The 25782-nt window shown below is 49.4% G+C and overlaps 1 protein-coding gene across 1 annotated transcript in view; it reads left to right on the top strand.

Moving 5' to 3' along the window:
* The first annotated feature begins 22201 nt into the window (after positions 1-22201).
* Positions 22202-25782, top strand: part of LOC142488357 (uncharacterized) — a 76173-nt gene continuing 72592 nt past the window's right edge. Inside the window, exon 1 of the mRNA XM_075588780.1 lies at positions 22202-22488. The gene's annotated coding sequence lies outside the window, so the exon portion shown is untranslated. The remainder of the gene's footprint in view (positions 22489-25782) is intronic.

Genomic DNA, 25782 nt, shown 5'->3' with positions numbered 1-25782 from the left:
GCACTCCTAGGTATTTCATGGCGGATGGTCGCCATCTAAACTCAAAGTTGAGTTCTATCAGCTTCTCCATTTCTCTTGGCATGTATAGGCTTAAGGCCTCTGATTTAGCTTAATTTATTTTGAAGCCAGAGATCTGGGCAAAACGCTCTAGAAGCTCGAACAGATTGGGCAGCGAGATGAGCGGCTTGGCAAGGGTTAGAATAATATCATCCGCGTACAGAGCCACTTTGTGCTCCTGCGAGTGGATCTGTACCCCAGCGATATCAGCGTTACTCCGAATTTGTGCTGCGAGTGGTTCGATGCATAAGGCGAATAGCAGGGGCGAAAGCGGACAACCCTGTCTCGTACCACTTTTGATTGGGAATAGTTCCGAGGGGAATCCCTGGTGAACCACTCTGGCTGATGGTGCCGTATATAGTGCCTTGACCGCCTGTTGAAATTTGCCTCCAAACCCAAATGCGCCAAGCGTGGACTCCAGGTATGGCCAATCAATCCTGTCAAAGGCCTTTTCCGCGTCTAAGCTTAGGGCTACACCCCGAATCTCATTGGCTCCCATAAAGTCTATTATATCCACAATTCTTCTAGTGTTGTCGGCCGCTTGTCTACCTCTAATGAAGCCAACTTGATCCGGGTGGATGAGCCCTGGCAGGATTACATTTAATCTATTGGCCAGCAATTTAGCGTAGATTTTTACATCTGTGTTAATTAATGATATTGGCCGGTAACTTTGGCAGCTAGTGGGATCCTTGTCCTCTTTATGAATTACTGAGATCGACGCCTGGAGCATCTGTCCCGGGAAGGGCTCTCCTGCTAATACTCCATTAAACAGCTGGAGCATGTGTGGAGCCAAAACTCCGATAAATTTTTTATAGTACAGGTTGGAGAACCCATCCGGGCCTGGGGCTTTTGATGCTTTTAAGTTTTTTACTACCGCCTCTAGTTCTTCCCTTGTGAAGTCTCGTTGAAGAGCCTCTCGCTCCTTTCTGTTAACTTGTGGCAAGGCTGCGTCTGCTAGGAATTTCTGTAGATTACTACTTGTCCTAGCATTGTGAACTACCTTCTCTCCATTATATAGCTGTTCGTAGAATTTCGCGAACTCCCCTACTATGACTTTAGGGTTTGAGGAACTCTGGCCTCCTGCTGTCGAAATAGATTGAATGTTAAAATTTGGTTTCCGATTACGGAGTCTGGTGGCCAGCATAGTGTCCGGTTTGTTAGCTTTCTCATAGAACTTCCTCTGCGTCCAACTCATGTCCTTCTCCGCCCGGGAAGTAAGGAGGAGGTTTAGCTGAATTCTAACATCCTTCAACTCCCTCAGAGCATCATCTCTACCTGTCCGGTTATGTAGAATAGAGAGCTCATGTAACCTGTGATAAAGCTGGGATAATTTGGCTTCCTTTTTCTTTTTCCTATTTGCCGCTATACCGATTAATACCCCCCTAATCGTGGCCTTATGAGCCTCCCATAACAGTGAATGGGATTCCACACTGCCACTATTTATCCGGAAATAATCTGATATTTCAGATTTCACTTTGTTTTGGATCTCCGGGATTTTAATTATTGATTCATTTAGCTTCCAGTTTGCTCCTGGGCTGACATTACTCAATTGAATGCATCTCAGCTCTACCGATGCATGGTCCGACCAAGTAATATCATGTATGCTTGTATCGGAAATTTGTGGGACCATTCTGCTCGATACAAAGAAGTGGTCAATCCTACTGTAGCTGTCATGTGGGTGGGAGTAGAAAGAATAACTGCGGTCTCCCTGGTGCTGCTCTCTCCATATGTCCACCAGGCTAGTCTGTTTGAGGCCTTTCAGTAGTGAGATATTCCCTTCTCTCATTATTTTTCTGGGACGTAGACCTATCTACCTTTGCATTCATGACTGTGTTAAAGTCGCCACCTAGAATTATTTGTTCCTCAGCCCATAACTGAAGCTTCTGAAAAAATGTGTTGTAAAAGTCTAGTTGACCTTCATTTGGCGCATATATACACGCTAATGTCATTCTGACCTGCTTAAGGAGCCCGACCAGCACTAGGTACCTTCCCTTTGGATCCCTTTTAACCTTTTCAACCTGGAAGGGGGTGTGATTTTGAAACAGGATAGCTACACCTTTCTTTTTCTCTGCCCCTGATGCTAGGAAGAACTTTCGGAAGTTAGAATGGAGGAATTTCGGGTTATTACGCGAGCTGAAGTGAGTCTCCTGTAGGAAGACCACGTCCGCCCTTCTCCTCTTGAACTCCGTGAAAGCGACTCTTCGCTTGTGTGGACTGTTGAGCCCTTTGTCGTTTTGCGAGATAAAAATTACCTCCATTTTATGTAGCAGTGTCTGTGTGGGCCTAATATGTATGCCGATCTGATCTTACCCCAGACCCTGGACATGTTCTGTTCGTGAACTTTGTAGAGTAGACTCCAGAAGCGCCTATTCAACCCACCGCTTGTTGGGACTGGAGAGGGAAAGGGAGATAACATGAGGGAGGAATACAAACATATAACATATATAAACATCATGAGAACCGTATTGGTCCTAAGAGACCTCGGGTTCAATGCCCGGTGGAGATATTTTCTCCCTGGACCCTCCTCCCCCCTGGTCCATCTCTGTGGCTTCCAGAACTCGCCACAGATCTCCGGGTCAGTACCAGGTAGGTGGGCTATGACCCCCCTCCTGGCAAGGACGCACATGCCTGCAGGCAGAGTGGTGGCTGCACTCCCCCCCCGCCGGCCGCTCTGTGCGTTACAAAACCTAGCAACTATCTTCACTGCTATCTATTTTATTAACTCTTATTAACCTATTCTTAATCTTTTAACTACTTTGAGCTCTATTCATGAGCTCTTATCTCTTATCTATAACTGAAACTACAACTACACACCCTGTGCTACTCCTGCTCTTTCTACCGCTGACTGCTTCTTCCTCTCCTCATCTATTCCTCACTGCTCCCAGGCTCGGGTGCTCTCCCCCTTTCCCCCTCCCTCTGGGATCATATCTAACCCCTCGCTGCCGCATCTCTGTTATCCGTAGTGTGAGCCCCCTGCTTGCATCGCTCCTGTACCCCTCCGTCCTCACTCATGTTCCTTTTTCCCCTATCTACTCTATACTATATATACTCTGTATACTATACCTTGCTACTATATTATGCTTTAGGTAGGACAACTATACATGTATTTGCTATATTATCCCCTTTGCCTCCTTGCACTGGCTGGGGCCTTCGCCTCCCCCCCCCCCACTCCCCCCCCCTCTGTTCAGAGGTATCCCCTCCCCGAGCGGCCAGGCAGCCTCCTTCTGCACCGCTAACTCGAGTCCTTCCTGAGGAGTTCAGTATGCCCCTCGGTCGCTTCCCTGGCGGTGGAGCTCGCGTGCCTCCGCCAGAGGAGACCTCTTCACTTCCTGCGAGTCGCCTCTCATCCGACGTCATCTTGTCGTCTGCCAGGTCTGTTAGCCGCGCCTCTCTTCCATCTCTCGCGAGAACGGGTCCCGTGACGTCACCGGTGTGGGTGTGTTATTTTCATTCCGCTGTGGGCTGCCAGGACGAGAGGGCTGGATCGGGGGAGGCTCCCTGGGCGGGTCCAGCCGGCAGAGCAGACCTTCCCACCGAAACCCCCGCCGCTATTGGAGATCTCGCGCCCTTCTGTCCTCCTTCCTCACCAGTAGGTAAATAGCCGCCATTTTGGGGACCCATGTGCTATGGCCATCTGCTTAGTGCCGCCATATTCGGCAGCGGGACGACTCTGGCGCCTCGACAGTCTCACGGTAGGGGGGATTTCTGCCTTAGCCTGTGTGTCAGGGTGTGTTGAAACTGCGCAACGGGCGCAACTGCAGCTCGCGAATGTTATTGTGTCCCGCATTTACGGGATTTTCCCTCTTCCGCCCTCCTTGCTTAGTCTCCTCTCCGGCGTGGGTGAGGTACCCTGCTTTCCTGGCGGGGAGTCCGTCCTCTTCCCCTGCTGGGCTCCCTCCGCACCATTGTCCTGTGGTCCCCGCACTCCCAGTTTTTTAAGGAAGGCTGCCCCTTCTGAGGGGTGCTTGAGCACCTGCGGTCTGCCGTTTTTAATGGCTACTAGGGCGAATGGAAATGCCCATCGATATCGCACCTCGCTGTCCCTTAGGGCCTTGGTTATATGCCCTACCGCTCTCCGTCTGGCCAATGTTAGAGGGGACAGATCTTGGAAGATCAAGAGGGTAATCCCCTCGAAGGTAATGTGTGGGGTGGCACGGGCTATTCTGCTCACCTCTTCTTTGACAGAAAAGTAGTGGAGCCGGAGGATCACATCCCTAGGGGGATTGGAGGGCACGGGTCTGGATCGTAAGGCCCTATGGCATCTGTCCATTCTAAAGTCTGAAGCCGGACTGCCTGGTAGTATTGAGGCCATCCACTGGGATAATAGAGCTTCTGGGTCCAGGATTTCTTCTGGGATCCCCCGAACTCTGAGGTTGTTTCTTCTATCCCTATTCTCCCCGTCCTCTTGTCTGGCTTCCAGCTCTGCCACTCTCTGTTCCAGCGCCTGTACCCGGGAGTTTGTCTCTTTGTGGGTGTTGGAGCTAGCTTCCATGCGCTCCTCCAGTTCGTTGGTCCTTGTACCTATTTGTACGAGGTCGTGTCTGAGCCCCTCCACCTCTCCTCTGCAGAAAGATTTGAGATCAATTAATATTCGTGATATTTCTTTTTTAATGACTTTTGTTTGCTCTGCTGCCGCTCGAGCCCTCCGCATCTTGAGCTGAATCTGAATCAGAGACTGCCGATATCTCTGCAGCCCCAGCCTTGCTTTGGCCGGTAAAGTAGGCCCTGACATCTGACTTCCGTCGGGTCTTTTGTCTTGTAGCAGCCATCCTTTTTTGGGGCTTATTATCTTGACTGGGACGGGTTTAGACGGCTGTCGCTCTGTTTTTTTCCCCGAAAATGCTGGTTTTGATAGTGTTTATTTTCTTTATTGTGCCGGCGGTTGGTGGAGCTGTGTGTCTATGCAACCATCCTCAACCAGCCGCGCATGCGCATCCCAGCTCTTTGTTTTAACTTGTTTTAGTTATATTTTATTTTTTGTTTTATTTGGTTCACTGTATTGACCCAGTGCCCATTGTTTAACAATATTACGCTATATGTGTTTTTATTTTGTTTCCAATTATATGATATCCTCTTCGTTTGGAGCACATCCCTACACCTGATCCAGCGCCTGATCCGGGTTGTATATATCCTTTATTTTTGGGGTTATGTGCAGGGCGCCATAGATATAAAATTTATGTCACATGTTGTTTCTCTGACCTGGGGGTCAGTGTTATATCACAGGCAGCCGCCATTTTCCATTTAGATTATATTAGCACCATTGAAATTTAGCGCTACCTTTTCTGTTTTTTTGTGGATTGAGATAGAGTGACATTATGCCAAAATGCCTTCTCTGCAAGCATGCCTATGGAATCTAGATAGGGGAGACATGCAAATGCACAAATTAGAATTGAAGACGACAAGTCACACTTGGGAGGTCTGGTTGAAATTTAAGACCAGATACAAGCTCTCTACACCCAGCTCTCAACTTACGCCCATTTTCAATAACCCAAAATTTCCTCCTGGTTGTGGGTCTAGACTGTTTGACCAATTAAAATCGAAAGGAATCAAGACGGTTGCGGACCTTTTGAGCCTAGGGAAGCTTGTGAGCTACCAAAATGTACGTGCTAAATACGAAATTACAGAATTGGACACATTTAAATATCTCCAAATTCAGCACTTTATTCAAAAAATATCCCTAAAACCAGAATTTCCCCCCCTCACCAAGTTTGAGAATTTGTGTAAAGTCAATACTCACCAAAAAGGTCTTATTTCAGAAATTTACGCTGAACTGGAGAAATCAGCGGACCTTCCAAACCATGACTATATGCTCGAATGGCCAGCAGATCTAAGTATAAGTATTGACAGTGAGGATTGGGAAGAAATTTGGGAAGCAGCCTCAGGAACTTCTATATGTACCACAACAAAGGAGAATATATATAAAATCTTATTTCATTGGTATCTTACGCCGGTGAGATTAAAACAAATATACACTCTGGCATCCGATCTCTGCTGGAGAGGCTGTGGACAAAGGGGAGACATGGCCCACATTTGGTGGACATGTCCAGAAATTGTGAAATACTGGGCTGAGGTCCAAAAATTATTAAAAGAGGTCATTGAACTTGAGATCAACATTGATCAATTGACCTTCCTTCTGACCAGGCCAATGAATGAAATTGACCATCCAGTTAGAAAATGAATCTCCTTCATCCTTACAGCGGCAAGATGTGAGATAGCGGCCTCCTGGAAGAGACTAACCACCCCCTCTAAAGGGACTATAAAAAAGAGGGTCAATGAGGTGATGCTTATGGAGAAGTTAACGGCTCTCCTTAAGCAAAATGTAACAACATTTTACAGAACATGGGAACCCTGGATACTCTATATAACATAAAAATAATCCACACATACTGGAGGGGCATTTGGTATCCCCAGACATGGAGAACTAAGACATCTCGAGCCTAATCCTAAATGGACAAAGTCAGAAGCTCGGCGACCAGGGGGAGGTCACCCCTCCCCGTTCCTCCCCCCCCCCCCCCCAACCCTCCCTCTCCTGTGCCCTTCCTTTCTTGCCTTTTCTCCTCTAAGGCCCTTCTGTAAGACAACTATGTTTGTCAAACTTTTCTTTTCTCCCCCTCAAGAAAAAGACACATTTTTTTCCTGTATTAGGCTGTATATTGTGTATGATGTGTTTATGTTGTATAATTGCCTAATAAAAAATATTTGAAACAAAAAAAAGTGGGAATAAAATAAATACCAACGTATATAGGAAACCCACAGACAGGAACGTCACATGACATGCAAAACGTTTTCACCCTGACTCTCTTAAACAGATGTTGCCTTACTCACAAAAAGTAAGAGCTACAAAAATTGTCGATAGACCAGCTCAACTAAAACAGACATTAGATGAGATAAAATCCAGGTGTATTTCCAGAGGGCACTCTAAGTCAGTGGTTGAGAAGGCATTTACTCATCCAACTGTGCAGGTCAAACAGCAGGATGATCCAGGGAGGATGACTATTGTAACAAAATATACCACAGCTAGTAAGTTCCTAAGACAGAGCATTTTGAGGCACTGGAAGGTCTTAAGGAGGCATGTAAATTACAACCTAGGTTTGCATACCAGAGGGCACAAAATCTTAAAGATTTATTAATCAGTGCGGACAGAAAGGAGGCCTACACTGTACCCCATTTTGTGGATACTTTAAAGTCTGGTTGCTACCGGTGTGGCAACTGTTCAGTGTGCAACAGCCTTAATACAGGTACGGAATTCACCCACCCTAGGAGTGGGAAGAAATACAAAATCAAAGGGAGGATAACTTGCACAACTATGCTTGTCATTTATAAGGTTACTTGCCCTTGCGGTCTGAGCTATATAGGTAAGACGAAATGCATGCTGAAAACAAGATATATCGAGCATAAAAGCAAGATCAATAATGCTATTGAAGAAACTGAATTGATTAGACACTAGGGAATTCAGGTATTCCATAACCTCACTCAAAATAATGGGTATTGAACAAGTAAAAAATAGCTTGTCAGGGATGGACAGGGACACCCTGTTATTGCAACGTGAAGCCTTCTGGATATTTACGTTAGATACGGTTTTTCCAAGAGGGGTCAATGATAATCTATCCCTAAGTTGCTTCCTCACTGAGAGGTGACCTGGTACCTGCTGCTTTTGCTGGAAGTCTTAGATTGATGTTCTGGTCTGTATGTCTGCTCATATGGGATATGTTATATATTTTTCACACCTGTGGAGTTTTTTTGATTTTAAATAAATACTAAGCATCTTTCATAGAAAATGCAGATTTTAATTTGTTCAGGGTTTACAGATTGTACACCGAGTCCTCCCAATGATTAAAAGGGCAAAATGGATGTTTCTCTATCAAAACCCTCTTTCTTTACCAATACCCTTTATAGGAGGCACATAATGGATGCTTCGATCACTGAAGATGCTAATCATGGAGAAGACAGGGAATTGTAAATACTGCCTCACAAAGAGACATTAAGGAGGAGTGATGACAAGTAAAGGGGAGGTCCCTGTCGCTGAGGACACACTACGGAGCGTAAAAGGGATCACTAACTCCGCCCCACTTCTGGAGGAACTGAAGGAAGAGTGAGCGTCACAGGAAGGGCAAAACGGAGCTCCCAGGAGGCGGAACGACGTCGGATAAGGAACGCGATAACGTCATCCACGTCAGAGCACAAGGAGGTTGGAAGGCGCTGTGATGACGTCACAGATATCGCGAGATCTGATGGAGGGGATCATGCAACGAATGAGAGGAAAGAATTGCCCATGCATCACTAGAAGCGACGGACAATCTGAGATGGAGGATAATCAGTGACAATTATGAACACATGTGGTGGGGTCTATTTAAGAAGTCTTTAATGTTGTTTGTCTATTATGCCATTTGCATTTGAGAAAGGCCCTTGAGGCCGAAACGTCATTCATTATTGGCTCACAATGAATTTTCCAAGCAGAAACCCACAGTGCCCAGGTTTTTTCCTTCTTAACCAGTATAGTTGGTGTAGAGGGAGAAAGGGGGTGGCCCAGGATTAAAGGGGTTACAACCCATTTGGCCATCCCCTGACCTCACTAGGGAGACAAGGGGTTAACTGGGCTGACACCCAGAACTGTGATTTAACTCCTGTTATGACATGTAAATGTGCATTCCCCTGTTTCCCCTGCTTTATTGTAACATCTGATTAATCAGTGTCTGCATCACACACATACACACTGGGATCCATCTGGGAGCACAAGGGTTAATAGTGGTATAGTGATTATAGCCCTTTGTGTAATTTTCCCGCCTTTTCAGGCACCATTTTGCAGATTCCCATATGCCGCCATTGAGGCTCTATGTCTTTCAATGGCGAATCTTGCTGTGGAGTCCTGTTCCTGAGAAGACCAGCAGATGGCGTCCGAGAGGGAGAGCGACGGTTTCCCATTGAAAGTCAATAGGCTCATTGACTTCAATGGAGAAATCCTCGAGAGAGCTTTCCAGGAACGAGTTGGCTGCCGTCCAAACCGCTTAACCGCAAAGCGGATACAATTTCAATAGGAAAGCTTTGATCACTTACAAGTCAAGTTCAACGACAAGTGGCGTGGGAATAAACAGTTCTAGGGCACCTAGAAATAAAATTCTTTCTGTCTCTAGTTCCTAGACCTCCCCCACTCGACCACAACCGGGTCCCCGTATCCTGGACCCCCGATAAGGGTCGAACCAAAAAGAGCGGGCCGCGCCATAGGTTCCAATGGCGGCGGCAGAAACAGCTCAGGAAAACGGCTAAGTGTCAAATGCTGAAATTTGGTAATCCATAGCTCCAGTTCCGGAGGGCCCAGCGGATCAGGGTTTGGGGTATCTGTAGCCACTGCTCCGGCATCGCTGCAGAACCATCCTTGACCCGCTTGGACCAACCCGACGGAGTATGGACCCCCTTGAGAGTTCAGGATTTCTCCCATAGACTTCAATGGCGGCCAAACCCCATTGACCGGTTACGGCGGAAAACTCCCATTGACTTCAACGGCGGCATCGCCCCGTTGAAAGTCTATGGCGGGGATTCCAATAGCCGCCAATGGCGGCGGTTTGCCATTGAAAGTCTATGGCGGCGGAACCCGTTGTTTTCAATGGGGATTTAGTGAAAAACCGTGATTCAATTTACAGCTGAGATTTTTGTATTAAAATGTAAAACGGTTTTAAGTGTATTTGTGTATCTCCGGTTCCCCAGGTCTTAGCAAGTCACAAATTGGACCATAGGGTGTCCCAGTTCCGGCATTGAGAACTAGGAAGTTTGGACCTGCTGGATCCAAAGGAACCGGATATTTTAATATGTTCATGTTTTATCCAACATACTGTATTTCAAGGTATGGGTAAAACCCAGAAGAAATTCCTTTGCATACCAGGGTAGCATATGGCCAGCACGGCGACCCAATGTCTAGGACCTGAGTATGTTTCAAAGGATTTTGTCACCTCCACCGTTTGCATGAGGGTGGAAACTACTCAAACCAGAGCAGTCTTCAAGTGTTCCATTTCACACCTCACAACAAAGGATTTCCTGCCAGGCACTCCGTTTGGTAGACTGACTGGCATTCCTGATATCAAGGAGGGGTTATAGAAATGGGACCCCAGAGCTCTACTGCGCATATACCAACTAGCCGGGGGCATGGGTCAAAAAGTGTTCCCACATTAACGAGTGGCTAGAGTTAATTGAGAACCAATCCACGGTACTCAATGTTAAGGATAGGGCACAAAAGGTTTATAAACTGTTGTTCCCCTGTATCCTTGGTCTTCAATTTATCATCTGATGGCTACCTGATTGCGAGAGAATTGCTATGCTATATACTTCTCATTCCCCAACCCCAAAGTAAGTGTACTTCTTGTTTGTTACTGTATTATTCGTGTGTTCACCTATCCAAAGGAATAAATATACTTTATTATATCTAAGACTCGTCCCAGTTCAACCCAGTGATTTGTGTAACACTGTAATAATAACCTGTGGCAGGCTATCGTCACAGGCTATTATAAATTAACTGGTGGCAGCGGCGGGATTGAACTGGACCTAGATTACAGTATTCTGCGGGGTACTGTGATCTAGTGGGAACTCGATGGTAATTGCGAGTTCCTGGGTCTAAAGATATTGAACACACGTTAGTGCAACAAGTAACGCAAGTTGTCACACCACCTCACCTGCTGCGACCCAGAACCATGAGTGAAGCGGAGAATGCCTATTACCTGAAAACTAGAAATCAGCTAAAAGACAAGTGCCGTGAATATGGACTGGAATATGTGGACCAGGAGGTCGAGGACATGATTGCCGCAATCACAGCACATGAAGCCGAGCTTGCAGAGTCTCAGGATACGACTCAGCTTGCCCTTGTACAGCCGCCCGGAGATCAGGGACTGAACCCAGTGCCGGAGCGGCAGGATCCCGGGGAGGGGACAAGTGCACCTCCCGGGACAAGTGCGACAAGAGGGGCACTGATGGCTGCGGCCACCAGTCCGTTTACCCGAGATGCGAGCAATTTCTGCCGCTCTTGTGATGCCTGCCAGCGAGTGGGTAAGGCGGGCGACCGATAATAGAGAAACCCTTCCAGAAGGTAGTGATGGACCTGATAGGACCCCTCATGATTCCTAGCAGGTCAGGGAAGCGCTACATCCTCACGGTGGTGGATTTTGCCACCCGGTACCCTGAGGCGGTAGCGCTTGGCACCATAAGTGCCAAGACAGTGGCAGCAGCTTTGCTGAACATTTTTGCTAGGGTAGGTTTCCCTAGTGAGATCCTAACCGATCAGGGGTCGCAGTTCATGAGTGAACTGTTACATTGTCTCTGGGATGCCTGCGGTGTACAGCACCGGCGCACTGCCCCTTACCATCCCCAGACAAACGGATTATGTGAGAGGTTTAACGGGACCCTGAAGCAGATGCTTCGGACCTTTATAGAGGCGGAGGGGAAAGACTGGGAGATTCACCTGCAGCACTTGCTGTTTGCATACCGAGAGGTACCGCAAGAATCTACAGGCTTCTCCCCCTTCGAGCTACTATATGGCCGCAGGGTACGTGGACCTCTGGACCTATTCCGTGAGGGATGGGAAGGGGAGACTACTGCTACTGATGCTTCAGTGATCCAGTATGTAGTAGATCTCAAAGACCGGTTAGAGATGCTCATGGGGGGGGCCCAGGACCACCTCAGGGCTGCTCAGACCAAGCAGAAGTGATGGTATGACCAGCAGGCCCGTAGCAGAGAATTCATCCCAGGACAGCAGGTACTTGTTCTCAAACCCACTCGGGAGAACAAGCTGATGGCTGCCTGGTCGGGACCGTACTCGGTTATCCGAAAGGTGAATGAGTGCAATTATGTTGTACAGGTAGCGCCTGAGAGGCACAAGACATACCACATCAACATGTTGAAAGAGTACAGAGCACCGAGTATGGGAGCAGTGCTGGCCATTTGTAGCCCACTGCTGGAAGATCCGGCGAGCAATGCTCTGCCTGATCTCCTAGGGGAGGCAAGGCAGGGAAACACTGTAGAGCAGGTAGAGATAGGGGCACAGTTGAGTGCTAGGCAGTAGGGAGAAGCCAGGGACATGCTAGCTCAGTTCAGCGCCCTCTTCACTGACATGCCAGGGACCACATATCTCAGAAAACACCCAGTACACACAGGGGACCTGCAGCCTCTGCATAAGCACGCTTATAGAGTGTCAGCAGAGGTCAAGACCAGTATAGAGAGAGAGATTGAGGAGATGCTGACCCTAGGGGTAATACTCCGTCCCAGAGCCCTTGGGCAAGTCCAGTAGTCCTAGTTCCTAAAAAGGACAAGACCACCAGGTTTTGTGTGGACTACCAGTTGCTCAACGCTGGGACGGTGTCAGATGCTTACCCCATGCCCCGCATGGATGAGTTACTAGATGAACTCGCGGGGGCAAAGTATCTGACCACCATGGATTTGAGCAAAGGCTATTGGCAAATCCCACTGACCCTGGAGGCTAGGGAGAAGTCAGCATTCATCACTCCAAGTGGCCTCTATGAGTTTTTAGTGATGCCATTTGGGATGAAGAATGCCCCGGCTACCTTTCAACGCCTGGTCAATAGGTTACTAGAAGGGATGCAGAGCTATGCCAGGGCTTACTTAGATGACATTGCTGTCTTTAGTAATTCCTGGGAATCCCACATAGGACATGTGTCTGCGGTGCTGGGTAGGATCAGGGAGGCTGGGCTTACCTTAAAACCCACTAAGTGTATGGTAGGGATGGCAGAAGTCCTGTACTTAGGGCACAGGGTGGGTGGAGGGCATCTGAAACCAGAGCCAGCCAAGGTAGAAGCCATACTTGAGTGGCCTGTTCCAAAAACCAAGAAACAGGTCATTTTTGGGCACCGCAGGGTACTATAGGAAATTTGTCCCACAGTACAGCGCCCTGGCCAAACCCTTGACTGATCTGACCAAGAAGCAACTGCCTGTGCTTATTACCTGGTCTCCTGCCTATGAAACTGCTTTCCAGGCCCTGAAAACTGCGCTTGCTGGAGCCCCTATACTGGCTGCCCCAGACTATACCAAGCATTTTCTTATACAAACTGATGCCTCAAACTTTGGTGTGGGGGCTGTGTTGAGCCAGGTGGGGGACGATGGCAAAGAGCACCCTGTGGTGTATCTAAGTCGCAAACTGCTCCCCAGGGAAGTGGCAAGAAGAAAAAACAAATGGCGCACAGCAAGGGAGCCAGGTGGAATAAAATAGTTACCTTTAATTCAGTGCATGGCTGAAGACATATTCACCCCTTGGGGGACAAAAACAAACACCTCCTACGGGTTTCGGACCGGTAGGTCCTTTATCAAGGAGTCTGGGATATGGAGAGATAAGCTACCATATATACCTGTATTGCCATTAGAGTAATTAGGCAAATCTGCGCACCGTCGCGCGAGGATACCCATTGGGCATGCGCGTGACGTCACACGGGGCGCCGATACACCAGCCCTTGGGCTTATGGGTACGGACCGCCCCCTGTTCCAGTCCGCGCACGCCCACATCAGGCATGTAAACAGGAGTACTATTCCTGGTCTCTGCTAACAGTTCCGCCCATTGTGACGTCACTGCGGGTCTCAGAAATTAAATTAACATACACACCCAGCAAGCTCAAACGCCCACACCCACCTTAGCATTATTATTTACACTGAAGCATCATTTCTTGTAATTATTACCATGTATGTTTTGTCATTTGGACGTAGCACTGGGCACCCCCTGTGTTTGCTGTATTTGTGTGCCACAAAAGCCCAGTTGCACTCTATGTGGCTGTAACGGGTATTCCCCCCCCCCCCAATCGCAGATATAGTGTGGGGTGCAAGGGAACATACAAGGTTACCATAGATGTGATGCATTACCTGTTGGCTCACAGGAGGGCTGAGCTTCCGCCACGGGGAACCTGGGGCAATTATACTAGGGGTAACCACTTACTCAATTCAGCGCCTCCACCTGCGATGGCTCCCACCAGAGGGGGAGTGGTTCCTCGCAGGACAATCACTATAATCAATACTCACACACAGATATATAATAACTAATACTATTTACTTAAGAACATGAGATAACACATAACATGACAGGTGTCCCTCTCACGAGGAGACACTAACTGCGGAGTCTCACAGGACACTTCCCCAACACCAGGTGATCCCACCCAGTGTCCAAAGAACCCCACCCAATGTCCCGCACTCTTACAGAGAGAGTCAATGGGTGACTGCGCAGTCACAGTTACACTAAGGGCCCGTTGGTGCACTTATGACTGTAGGTACCTGCCGAGCACTCCGGTGCTCGGGTCAGCAACACTTCACAAAGGATCAGTCGGGCGATGACTCCTTCTGATCCTCCAACTGAACTCCTGGCACGCGGACCGCCAGGGCGGTCCCTCTCTGGAATAGTCTCTGTGGACCCCAACGTGGGTCCGAACCGCTTCACAGGAACAGCAGCATCCGCTGAGTCCCTAACTAACACTTGGCACTAACGTGACAGGATCCCTAACATAGGACCTGTCCCTACAGCACTAAATGACACGCGCTATACTATAGGCCGTCCCTATAGCACAGCAACCTGTATTGGCTTTAGGGTAAGCTCCTAGGGGCCTACAGGGGTTAATAACCTGCCCCACTCCCCTAACTCGTCCCAGTATTCTGACTACACTTAACTAATCCCAGCGCTTGCAGCAACAAGCTGTGACCCACTGGATGTGTGCAGCCAACGTGCTACACAACACTGTGCCTGCCTGTCAGACCTCATAGCACTAACAGCCGTGACTCTGACAAGGCAGCACTCTAACACTAAGGGCTGCGTCCCTATCTTGGGCCTCCCTCAGCACTTACCCACTAATCTAGTGGGGAGTTGGGGCCTACCTGGGGTGTGGGTACCTATGTGGGTGCAGGAGCTGCACTCGCTCCCCGCACCCTTCCTTCCCTCACAGCTCCCTGACTCCAACTCGCTTAACTGATCACTATCAGCGCATGCAGCAACGCCCTGCAACTTAACACTAAGTCCGCTGCTGCCTTTCTTCCCTTCTGTTCCCCAGCTCCCACTAATGCAAGTGACAGGGTCCCTAACCTGAGGGCTGTTCCTGGCAACACTCACTTTACTGGGGAGCTGAGCTACCTCGGACCCTGGGGGTGCTGGCCTAGTACAGGGAGTCCCTGACTCCTGTACCCTACCTCCTTCCCTGGGCTGCTCCGGTCTCTGACTGACTAGCCTGCTCCAACTGACAAAAACCCTGTCTGCACACAACATTGTTGCAACTCTGCAGCATGAGAAGCTGCCAGCTCTATTGGCTTCAATGCTGCCTGTGACAAGGGTGAAAGTGCAGTCCCCAGAGGCTGCTGGGAATTGTAGTCCTTGGCAAAGCTCTTTTCTATGGTGACCGCGTGCGCGATCTTTCTTGCGCATGGGCGAAGCTCGCGCCATAACCAAGAGGGCGGGGCCCGCCGGGAGAAGTCGCCGTCCCCTTCCTCCACTGCCACAGGGGTAAGGCAGGGGGCAAAGGAAGATCAGGGGAACCGGGGGTGACCCCCTTACATAGCATTACATATAGTCAAGATTAGGTGGGTGTGGGCGTTTGAGCTTGCTGGGTGTGTATGTTAATATATAAATGTAGCCATGTCTAAGATTGGTGTACATATCTCTTTCTCATGCTGGCAGTAAACCTGGTAAGTATGCAGGATTGCCAGCAACAATCATGAGGTTTGCCCTCACACCCTGGTGAGGTGTCATATGTCCCCAAAGGAAGTGACAACATGCAGTGTGTTCCCACTTAGTGGTACAGAGCATGTTTGTTCTCCGGGGGGGTGATATAAGATACAGCACTGCCTAAAGTTAGGAGTTCAGTTTCCTGTTGTTGTGCTGCCTCTGTTCAGTGAGAGGCACGTGAAGGTCTGCAACAGTGTTGCAGTGTCTCATGCTAGCTGTGAGTCAGTGAGCATACGCAGCAGAGTTAGAGGAGCTGACAGAGACAGAGCAGCTCAAGAGAGAGATGCAGAGGTAGAGATAGGAGCTTACAGCAGACAGAGAAGCTGGGGAATCTCTCTGAGAGGATAGGTGGAAAGCAGCTCTATTAGAGAAGGGACCTTCCTAAGGGAGTGCTACAAAGAGATGAGTGGCTGAGCTGTTATCTGTGATGGGCAGCTTGCCTATACCATGCAATAAAGATGCCCTGTTCGAATATACCTCCACTGTGTGAGTGTGAAGTTACTCAGCAGTGGATGGCACCACCAAGAAGGAGTTCCTCACCATCTCCCTGCAGAAGCACAGATCCTGATGAGGTGGAGGCGCTGCATTGGATATAGGTAGGACTCGCACACACTACCTCAGCTGCCTGTCTGGATGACATCCCCTAATACCATCAAGCGGGAGACTCAGGAGCCCTGTTACCTACAGGTGCACCACCAGACACGAACACGTAATGGGGACTGGTTAGACCACCCGGGCCAATGTGAGATTGGGGGCAGGAAAACCCGTTACATAAATATATGTATATATATATATTTATGTGAAAAAATGTTGTTCTGTCAGTTTGTGCCCCCTGTGATTGGCTGGCGGACGGCCACAGCTCATTGGCGGGGTGACGTCACGGCCACGCCTTCGCATGGCGTGACAGTCACACCACACTTAGCATATCCCCTCCCCAGTCCTGTAGGGGTGAGAATAGGGGAGGGGGTAGGGGTGAGAATAGGGGAGTGGGGTAAGGGTGAGATTAGGGGAGGGGGGGCTCTGTGTTTAGGGAAGAGAAGATTGCTGCAGAGTGAGAGGTGGCAAGCTGATGGCTTGATGTCTGGCGCTCGAGTAGGTTTTCTCCTGTGCTCCGTGATGACATAGTGTCTATGCGTCTTACGTGATGACGCTCCCTGACGCGTTTCGTCACACACGGGTCACTTTTTCAAAGGGTGCGTCATCACGTAAGACGCATAGACACTACGTCATCACGGAGCGCAGGAGAAAACCTACTCGAGCGCCAGACGCCACAGAGACCTGCCAGCAAGGTTTTAATCTTTGGGATCTCTGGAACTTGTTTCCGAACTATCCACTTACCCTGGACATCTTGCTAGAGTGTGGTTCTTCCATCTTCGGGATCGAAGGTCTTCTAAAGAATCAATTGCAGTTACCGGATAGTGGTGATTATGATCACGATATGCTTTTAAAACTTGTACCCTTGTGAGTGCATTTTTTACCCCCCTCCCCCTCAATAAATTTACGGTTTTATACTATGGGGCGTGCGCTCTCTCCTCTCTCTTTTCTGCAGATTCCATTCGGATGTGGTTAATCCTCTTGAGAGCAGCCAGAGACCCCCTATACCAGCTTTTATTGTTCATCATTGGACTATTGTCTTGAGGACTGGTTTTTACCCTCTTTATTGTTTTTTGTTTATTTTATTTAATTATTTATTTTTGTTTATTACTAATCATCACAGTGTACATCAATTATAGGTTATTCACTGTTTATTTTAACCAATATTAGTATAGGCACTTAGTTAAGTATATTTCATATTGAATATCTGTTATTTATAATTAATTAGCACATATAGTTAATACTATCTTATTTTTCACTCACATTCACACCCTCACTAGGCGCTGCTTTATTGTTTTGTTTGTCATATATATATATATATATATATATATATATATATATATATATATATATATACAGTGTTCGACAAATCACCCAAAAATCTACTCGCCCAACCAAAAAATCTACTCGCCACCTAGTCCCGCCCCCAACTCCGCCCCTAGTCCCGCCCCCAACCCCACCCCTAGTCCCGCCCCCAACCCTAGTCCCGCCTCCAACCCGCTTTAAAATAAAATATATAAATAAAATACATTTAATAAATTCCTAGTCATAACAACATTCGTTTTTGACATAAATGTATTTATTGTATTACATTATACTACAATTAGTCCTTGTTACGTGTGTGTGTATTTGTGTAAATGTCGGATCTAGAAATAAAAGCCAGGTGTGAATGACTAGTTTCCTGAACCCCATAACCAGTGTCTGGACGTCCCCGCTTCACAATATCTAAAGCAGCATTCCCACCTGGGATCTTACCTGATCCGCAGTTCCTCAATGTCCAGGTACCATCATTCCCTCAATGTTATACATTGGAGGGGATGTGTTCCCTACCTGTCTTCTGATGTCTTCCGTGTGAAGCTTGAGTCAGATCTGGAAGACAGCAGTATAGGTTATTTCGGTGTAGTATAGGGCAGTTAAGATATATAGGGTAAATAAGATATCCAGATCCAGAGTGTGGGGGCAAGAGAGAGAGAGTGGGGGAGGGAGAGTGTGGGGGAGAGAGGGAGAGAGTGGGGGAGAGGGAGAGAGTGGGGGAGAGAGTGGAGAAGAGAGGGAGGGGGAGAGAGGGGGAGAGTGTGGGGGGGAGAGGGAGAGAGAGGGAGAGCGTGGAGGAGAGAGGGAGAGCGTGGAGGAGAGAGGGAGAGAGTGGAGGAGAGAGGGAGAGAGTGGAGGAGAGAGGGAGAGTGTGGGGGAGAGAGGGAGAGTGTGGGGGAGAGTGTGGGGGAGAGAGGGAGAGAGTGTGCGGGAGAGAGGGAGAGTGTGGGGGAGAGAGGGAGAAAGTGTGGGGGAGAGAGGGAGAGTGTGGGGGAGAGAGGGAGAGAGGGAGGGAGGGGGGTGAGGGAGAGAGTGGGGGAGAGAGGAAGAGAGTGGGGGAGAGAGGGAGAGAGTGTGCGGGAGAGAGGGAGAGTGTGGGGGAGAGAGGGAGAAAGTGTGGGGGAGAGAGGGAGAGTGTGGGGGAGAGAGGGAGAGAGGGGAGAGAGTGGGAGAGAGAGGGAGAGAGTGTGGGGGAGAGAGGGAGAGAGTGTGTGGGAGAGGGAGAGGGGGGAAGAGGGAGAGAGTGGGGGAGAGGGAGAGAATGGGGGAGAGAGGGAGAGAGTGTGGGGGAGAGGGAGAGAGTGGGGGAGAGGGAGAGAGTGGGGGAGAGGGAGAGAGTGGGGGAGAGAGTGGGGGAGAGAGGGAGACTGACTGACTGGGTAGGTGACTGACTTGACTGACTGACTGGGTAGGTGACTGACTTGACTGACTGACTGGGTAGGTGACTGACTGACTGGGTAGGTGACTGACTTGACTGACTGACTGGGTAGGTGACTGACTTGACTGACTGACTGGGTAGGTGACTAACTGACTGGGTAGGTGACTGACTGACTGGGTAGGTGACTGACTGACTGGGTAGGTGACTGACTGACTGGGTGGGTGACTGACTGACTGGGTGGGTGACTGACTGACTGGGTAGGTGACTGACTGACTGGGTAGGTGACTGACTGACTGGGTAGGTGACTGACTGACAGACTGGGTAGGTGACTGACTGACAGACTGGGTAGGTGACTGACTGACAGACTGGGTAGGTGACTGACTGACAGACTGGGTAGGTGACTGACTGACTGGGTAGGTGACTGACTGACTGACAGACTGGGTAGGTGACTGACTGAATGACAGACTGGGTAGGTGACTGACTGACAGACTGGGTAGGTGACTGACTTGTTGGGTGGGTGGGTAGGTAGGTGACTGACTTGTTGGGTGGGTGGGTAGGTGACTGACTTGTTGGGTGGGTGGGTAGGTGACTGACTTGTTGGGTGGGTGACTGACTGACTGGGTGGGTGGTTGGGTAGGTAGGTGACTGGGTGGGTGGGTGGGTGTGTGGTTGGGTAGGTAGGTGACTGACTGGGTGGGTAGGTAGGTGACTGACTGGGTAGGTGACTGACTGGGTGGGTGACTGACTACTTGTGGTCTCTCTCTCCCCCCTCCACACACACACACACACACACACACACACACACACACACACACACACACACACTCCCCCCTACACACACACACACACACACACACACACACACACACACACACACACACACACTGGGTAGGTGACTGACTTGACTGACTGACTGGGTAGGTGACTGACTGACAGACTGGGTAGGTGACTGACTGACTGACTGGGTAGGTGACTGACTTGACTGACTGACTGGGTAGGTGACTAACTGACTGGGTAGGTGAATGACTGGGTAGGTGACTGACTGACTGGGTTGGTGACTGACTGACTGACTGGGTAGGTGACTGACTGACAGACTGGGTAGGTGACTGACTGACAGACTGGGTAGGTGACTGACTGACTGACTGGGTAGGTGACTGACTGACAGACTGGGTAGGTGACTGACTGACTGACAGACTGGGTAGTTGACTGACTGACAGACTGGGTAGGTGGTTGGGTGGGTGGGTGGGTGGGTAGGTGACTGACTTGTTGGGTGGGTGGGTAGGTGACTGACTTGTTGGGTGGGTGGGTAGGTGACTGACTTGTTGGGTGGGTGGGTAGGTGACTGACTTGTTGGGTGGGTGACTGACTGACTGGGTGGGTGGTTGGGTAGGTAGGTGACTGGGTGGGTGGGTGTGTGGGTTGGGTAGGTAGGTGACTGACTGGGTGGGTAGGTGACTGACTGGGTAGGTGACTGACTACTTGTGGTCTCTCTCTCCCCCCTCCCCCCCCCCCCCCCACACACACACACACATACACACACACTCCCCCCAACACACACACATACACACACACACACACACACACACACTCCCCCCTACACACACACACACTCCCCCCTACACACACACACACACACACACACACACACACACTCTCCCCCCCCCCCTTACTCACCGTGGATCGCTGTGGTCTCTGGTCTCTGTGACAGGCGAGGAACCGGCATGCCGGGTGTCGCCCTCGGCGGCTGTCACGCGGGTCACCGGGTGGCAGTGAAGGATCCGGACACAGGGGAGAGAGGAGTGGGGGGGCTAGTGATGCGGCCGGGACATGAGGGCAGCGGCAGCCTCAGCTCAGTGGCTGAAGATGGTGAAGGAGGAGACCATCTTCTCACTGATCCGAGCTGTCACGCGGGGTCACGGAGGCCGGGAGAGATTGGGGTGGGGGGGGGGGGGCGGATGGCCCGATGGGACGGGGGGGGCACAGATGGCCCGATGGAAGTGAGGGGGGGGGCGACAGATGGCCCGATGAGAGGGTGACAGATGGCCCGATGGGAGGGAGGGGGGGGGCGACAGATGGCCCGATGGGAGGGAGGGGGGGGCGACAGATGGCCCGATGGGAGGGAGGGGGGGGGCGACAGATGGCCCGATGGGAGGGAGGGGGGGGCGACAGATGGCCCTGCAGGGGCCTGAGGCAGACAGGCGTGGAAGGGGGAGGACTAGAAGCGCTGAGGAGGGAGGCCACTGCTCAGAGAGCCGGAGGCGGGGTAATCTCCCCCAACAAAATGAACCCGCCTCCGGCTTTTTTTTTTTTTTCTCCAGTGCGAGCGCGGGAAAAGCAGCAGCGCGAGCGCGGGATATTTAAAAAACACATGTGTGCTGCATGGGCCAATGTTTACTCGCCCGGGTGTTAAATCCACCCGCCCCTGGCGAGTAAATGTATATAATTGTCGAACACTGTGTATATATATATATATATATATATATATATATATATATGACAAACAAAACAATAAAGCAGCGCCTAGTGAGGGGTGTGAATGTGAGTGAAAAATAAGATAGTATTAACTATATGTGCTAATTAATTATAAATAACATATATATATACCCACACACACAAACAAACAAACAAACAAGAACCCGAGCTTAATTTGGAAAGTGACTAATATACAAGTATAACAGTAACTTAAAAAAGGCAGTGGGCAGTCATAATTTTTTTTTTTTTTTTAAAACAGTGCAATATTCATAACTAAAGGGAAAAAATGCAGCTCCCATAGGGGATACTCTCAATCCATACATATGAAAAAAACAAAAAAAAAAGGGGGGGGAAGGGAGCGCAATAAACCAATAGAAGTAAAATATATCAATTTAATAAAATAGACAAATAATGCCCAACTATGAGAATGGTTTGATATTACAATCATATAAAAAAAATACATGGACACAGAGTAAGACAGAGTAAGACAAACACGCACACGCACACGCACACGCGTCACAATGTTGCTCACCAGTGCACAGCCAGCACCATGTGCAGTTCTCACCAGGGTGCATTCACTGTACCTTGCTAAGCAGCCCACCAGGGGTCACTGTTCCACAGACGCTCAGGAGGAGCTGGTTAGAGGCGCTCAGGCCTCTTCTCTCCCCTCTCTATGGTCACAGCCGGATTCCCTGGTGTTTGAGATTTGATTCCGGCTGGAAACACTGATCCTGAGCACAGACTGTCCCACATCCTGAGGAGGGATCCAGGTCACTCCCACAGGGAAGGACTGAGAGATCACAGGGGCTCCCCCCACCCTCCATAGGAAGTACTCACACAGTGAGGAGGGGATAAAGTGCACATCTCAGGCACTGAGGGGGGGACACACACTGAGGAATAGGCTCTGAAGCCTCTAAGTCCATTTTCCTGTGTCCCCCTCACATTGCCCACCCCCTGCTGCACAGAGATCTTCAGCCTGTGTTATTGGGTAAGTGCTTTCCTCCTCCTCCCTTCCCCTCCCTTGTGTGACCTGTGCACATTATCCCAGTGCTGTTCTGAGCTTCCTTACACACAGGAGCCTGAGAGGCTGAGCCTCTGATAGTGAGGGGGAGCCTCTGGCACTGGAGGGGTCAATCCTCCCGGTATCACAGGGACTGGGAGATAATGGGGGTTATTTTATGTAACGGGTATTCCCCCAACCCATCGCATATAGTGTGGGTGCGCGGGGAATCTAATGTTACCAGGTGTGGTGCTTTACCTGTTAGGGCTCACAGGAGGGCTGAGCTTTCGCCATGGGGAACCTGTGGCACGTATAATAATATGAGTAACCTCGTACTCGGTGCAGCGCCTCCACCTGCGATGGCTCCCACCAGAGGGGGAGTTGTTCCTCGCAGGACAATATATATATGGTTGGCGCAGAACTGGCGGACGGTTTCTTCGGGAGCCTGTGTGTCAGGATATATCATGAGACAGTCCTCTGCGGAGAGTTCTGGTAGGTTTAATACATGGGGATCAGTCTCTGAGCATATGTCACATTCGGTGGTCAGGAGGTAGGTGGTCCCCCGGCCGTCAGCATCAAGTTTAAAGTCTACCATCCGGGCAGTGGTCAGTCCCGGACAAGTCCTTACTTGTGTGCGTACTGTGAAGAAGTCCGTATCATTGGATACTCCCACCACTGCAAGCACGCGCCTTGGGGACACGCGGCGCGCTAAGGCCCAGTCATTTACCTCTTGCCTGGATGGCACGGACATGATGGAATTCAAATTGGACAATTTGATATGGAATAGGGCACCCCAGGTAGGATCTCAGCAGCGCCTCCAAATGTAACGGGTATTCCCCCACCCCATCGCATATAGTGTGGGTGCGCGGGGAATCTAATGTTACCAGGTGTGGTGCTTTACCTGTTAGGCTCACAGGAGGGCTGAGCTTCCGCCACGGGGAACCTCGGGCACGTATAATAATATGAGTAACCTCGTACTCAGTGCAGCGCCTCCACTGCGATGGCTCCCACCAGAGGGGGAGTGGTTCCTCGCAGGACAATATATATCACTACACACACCGCATGTAAACCAACCAATGACTTTACTATTGCAAACGTACTTGTGCATATGATGAACAGGTGTCCCTCCCTAGAGGAGACACTAACTACTGCGTCTCGCAGGTTGCTACCCCCTTCACCGGATTATCCCACCCCGTGTCCAGTAACCCCACACAATATGTCCCTTCAAGTGAGATAGGTATGTGTGACTGCGCAGCCACTAGTCCCGTGTGAGTACTCTGTTGGTGCACTTTATAACGATACCTGCCCTGGCTCCAGCCAGGGGTGCCGCTATACCACTGGGTTTGGATTCGCCTTGATGTCCTCCTATGCGTGGGGTGAATTCCAGCGTGGATAATATCACCGCAGCTCCGTACCGTCTGTACCTTGGCGGGGATCCGTCTGCCGCCGGCAGGCCGCAGTCCCTGCTTGGCGTGGCCTCCGGAAGGTAGTCTTTACTGAATACAGCGAGGCACAGGTACAGTCTGCTGAGGGGAGAGAGGGAGGCTGGGGTAGATATATACAGCGAGGCACAGGTAAAGTCTGCAGAGGGGAGAGAGCGCGAGGCTGGGGGAGATATATATATATATATATATATATATATATATATATATATATATTATATATAGCAAGACAGCGAGGCACAGGGACAGTGCAGAGGAAGTAGAGAGACAGTGAGGCACAGGGAGAGACAGCGAGGGACAGGGACAGTCTGCAGAGGGGAGAAATCCTATTTATAATCAAGGTGGATATAGGAAGTGGTAAGGGCGTCTAATACAGGACCAGTAACAAATAAAATCGCGTGTGTAGTGGAACAGTGGGTGAAAAGGGTAATGTAACCGTATAAAATGATGATTGTAAATTCGTGTTCATGAGGGTATTCAGTTGACAGATTTTCCCTGAAAGCAGCAGGGGTAAGTGATGTCATCACAACCCCCCCCCCCCTCGCTTCATTGGGAGCGTCCCACTTCAATGAAGAACAATAGGTACTCCGTCTCTCAGTGAAAAGTTTTCTTAATCCCCCACTTCCTGATGTTGTTATATATGCATGCGGCCGTGCGTGCCAGTGCCACATGCTTTTCGGAAGTATAGTGTGTGTGTGTGTGTGTGTGTGTGTGTGTGTGTGTGTGGTGTGTGTGTGTGTGTGTCTGATTTATTATTTATTAAAAAAAAAACATTGGTAAAAATTAAAATTTTATTAGACTTGTGCAGACACACAAATACACACACATACAAACACACACATACACATGCATACACACACACACATATACACATGCATACACACACACACAACACACATATACATACACACACACACACACACACATATACACATGCATACACACACATATACATACACATGCATACAAACACACACACGCACATATACACATGCATACATATACATACACATGCATACAAACACACACACACACATATACACATGCATACAAAGACACACACTCACACATATACATATGCATACACACACACACACACACACACACACACACACACACACACACACACACACACACATATATACACACACACATATACATACACATGCATACAAATACACACACACACAGATATATACATACACACACACACACACACACATATATACATATGCATACACACACACACACACACACACATACATACACTTGCATACAGTGGGTGAAAAGGGTAATGTAACCGTATAAAATGATGATTGTAAATTCGTGTTCATGAGGGTATTCAGTTGACCGATTTTTCCCTGAAGCGCTCTACTCTCTTTGTCTCTATGTCGTCGTCAGGTCTGCTCCGTCAAAGGAGAACGCATTTGCGTTTATTAGTGCAGAATTGTGTCGGCGTCTATCCCCGGGATGTCTGTTTGGGCTAACCATGGGTCCCATATTTTTAGAAATTTGGAGCCAGATTCGTTGACCCAACTCGTCAACTGTTCCATCTGGCAAACATGCCAAATTCTGTTCCTGATTTTGGGTATGGTTGGTAATTCCTGCTGTTTCCATACTGCTGCAATCTCGCACCTCGTGGCGGTTGCAAAATGCATAACCAGTTTGTGTGTCGCATTGGACACACCCTGAGGCCGTCTGCCCACGAGGAACAGCCACGGGTCCAGTGGGACCTCCAAATTGAGGATCCTTTGTAGCCATTCTCTAATAGATTCCCAAATCGGGACCACTTTCGGGCAGGACCACAGCATATGCTTTAAATCAGCTACTGCCCCACACT

The sequence above is a fragment of the Ascaphus truei genome, chromosome 2, assembly GCF_040206685.1.
Source record: "Ascaphus truei isolate aAscTru1 chromosome 2, aAscTru1.hap1, whole genome shotgun sequence".
NCBI classification, from domain to species: domain Eukaryota; kingdom Metazoa; phylum Chordata; class Amphibia; order Anura; family Ascaphidae; genus Ascaphus; species Ascaphus truei.
The sequence above is the reverse complement of the archived record's forward strand: the minus strand, read 5'-3'. Positions and strand labels throughout refer to the sequence as shown.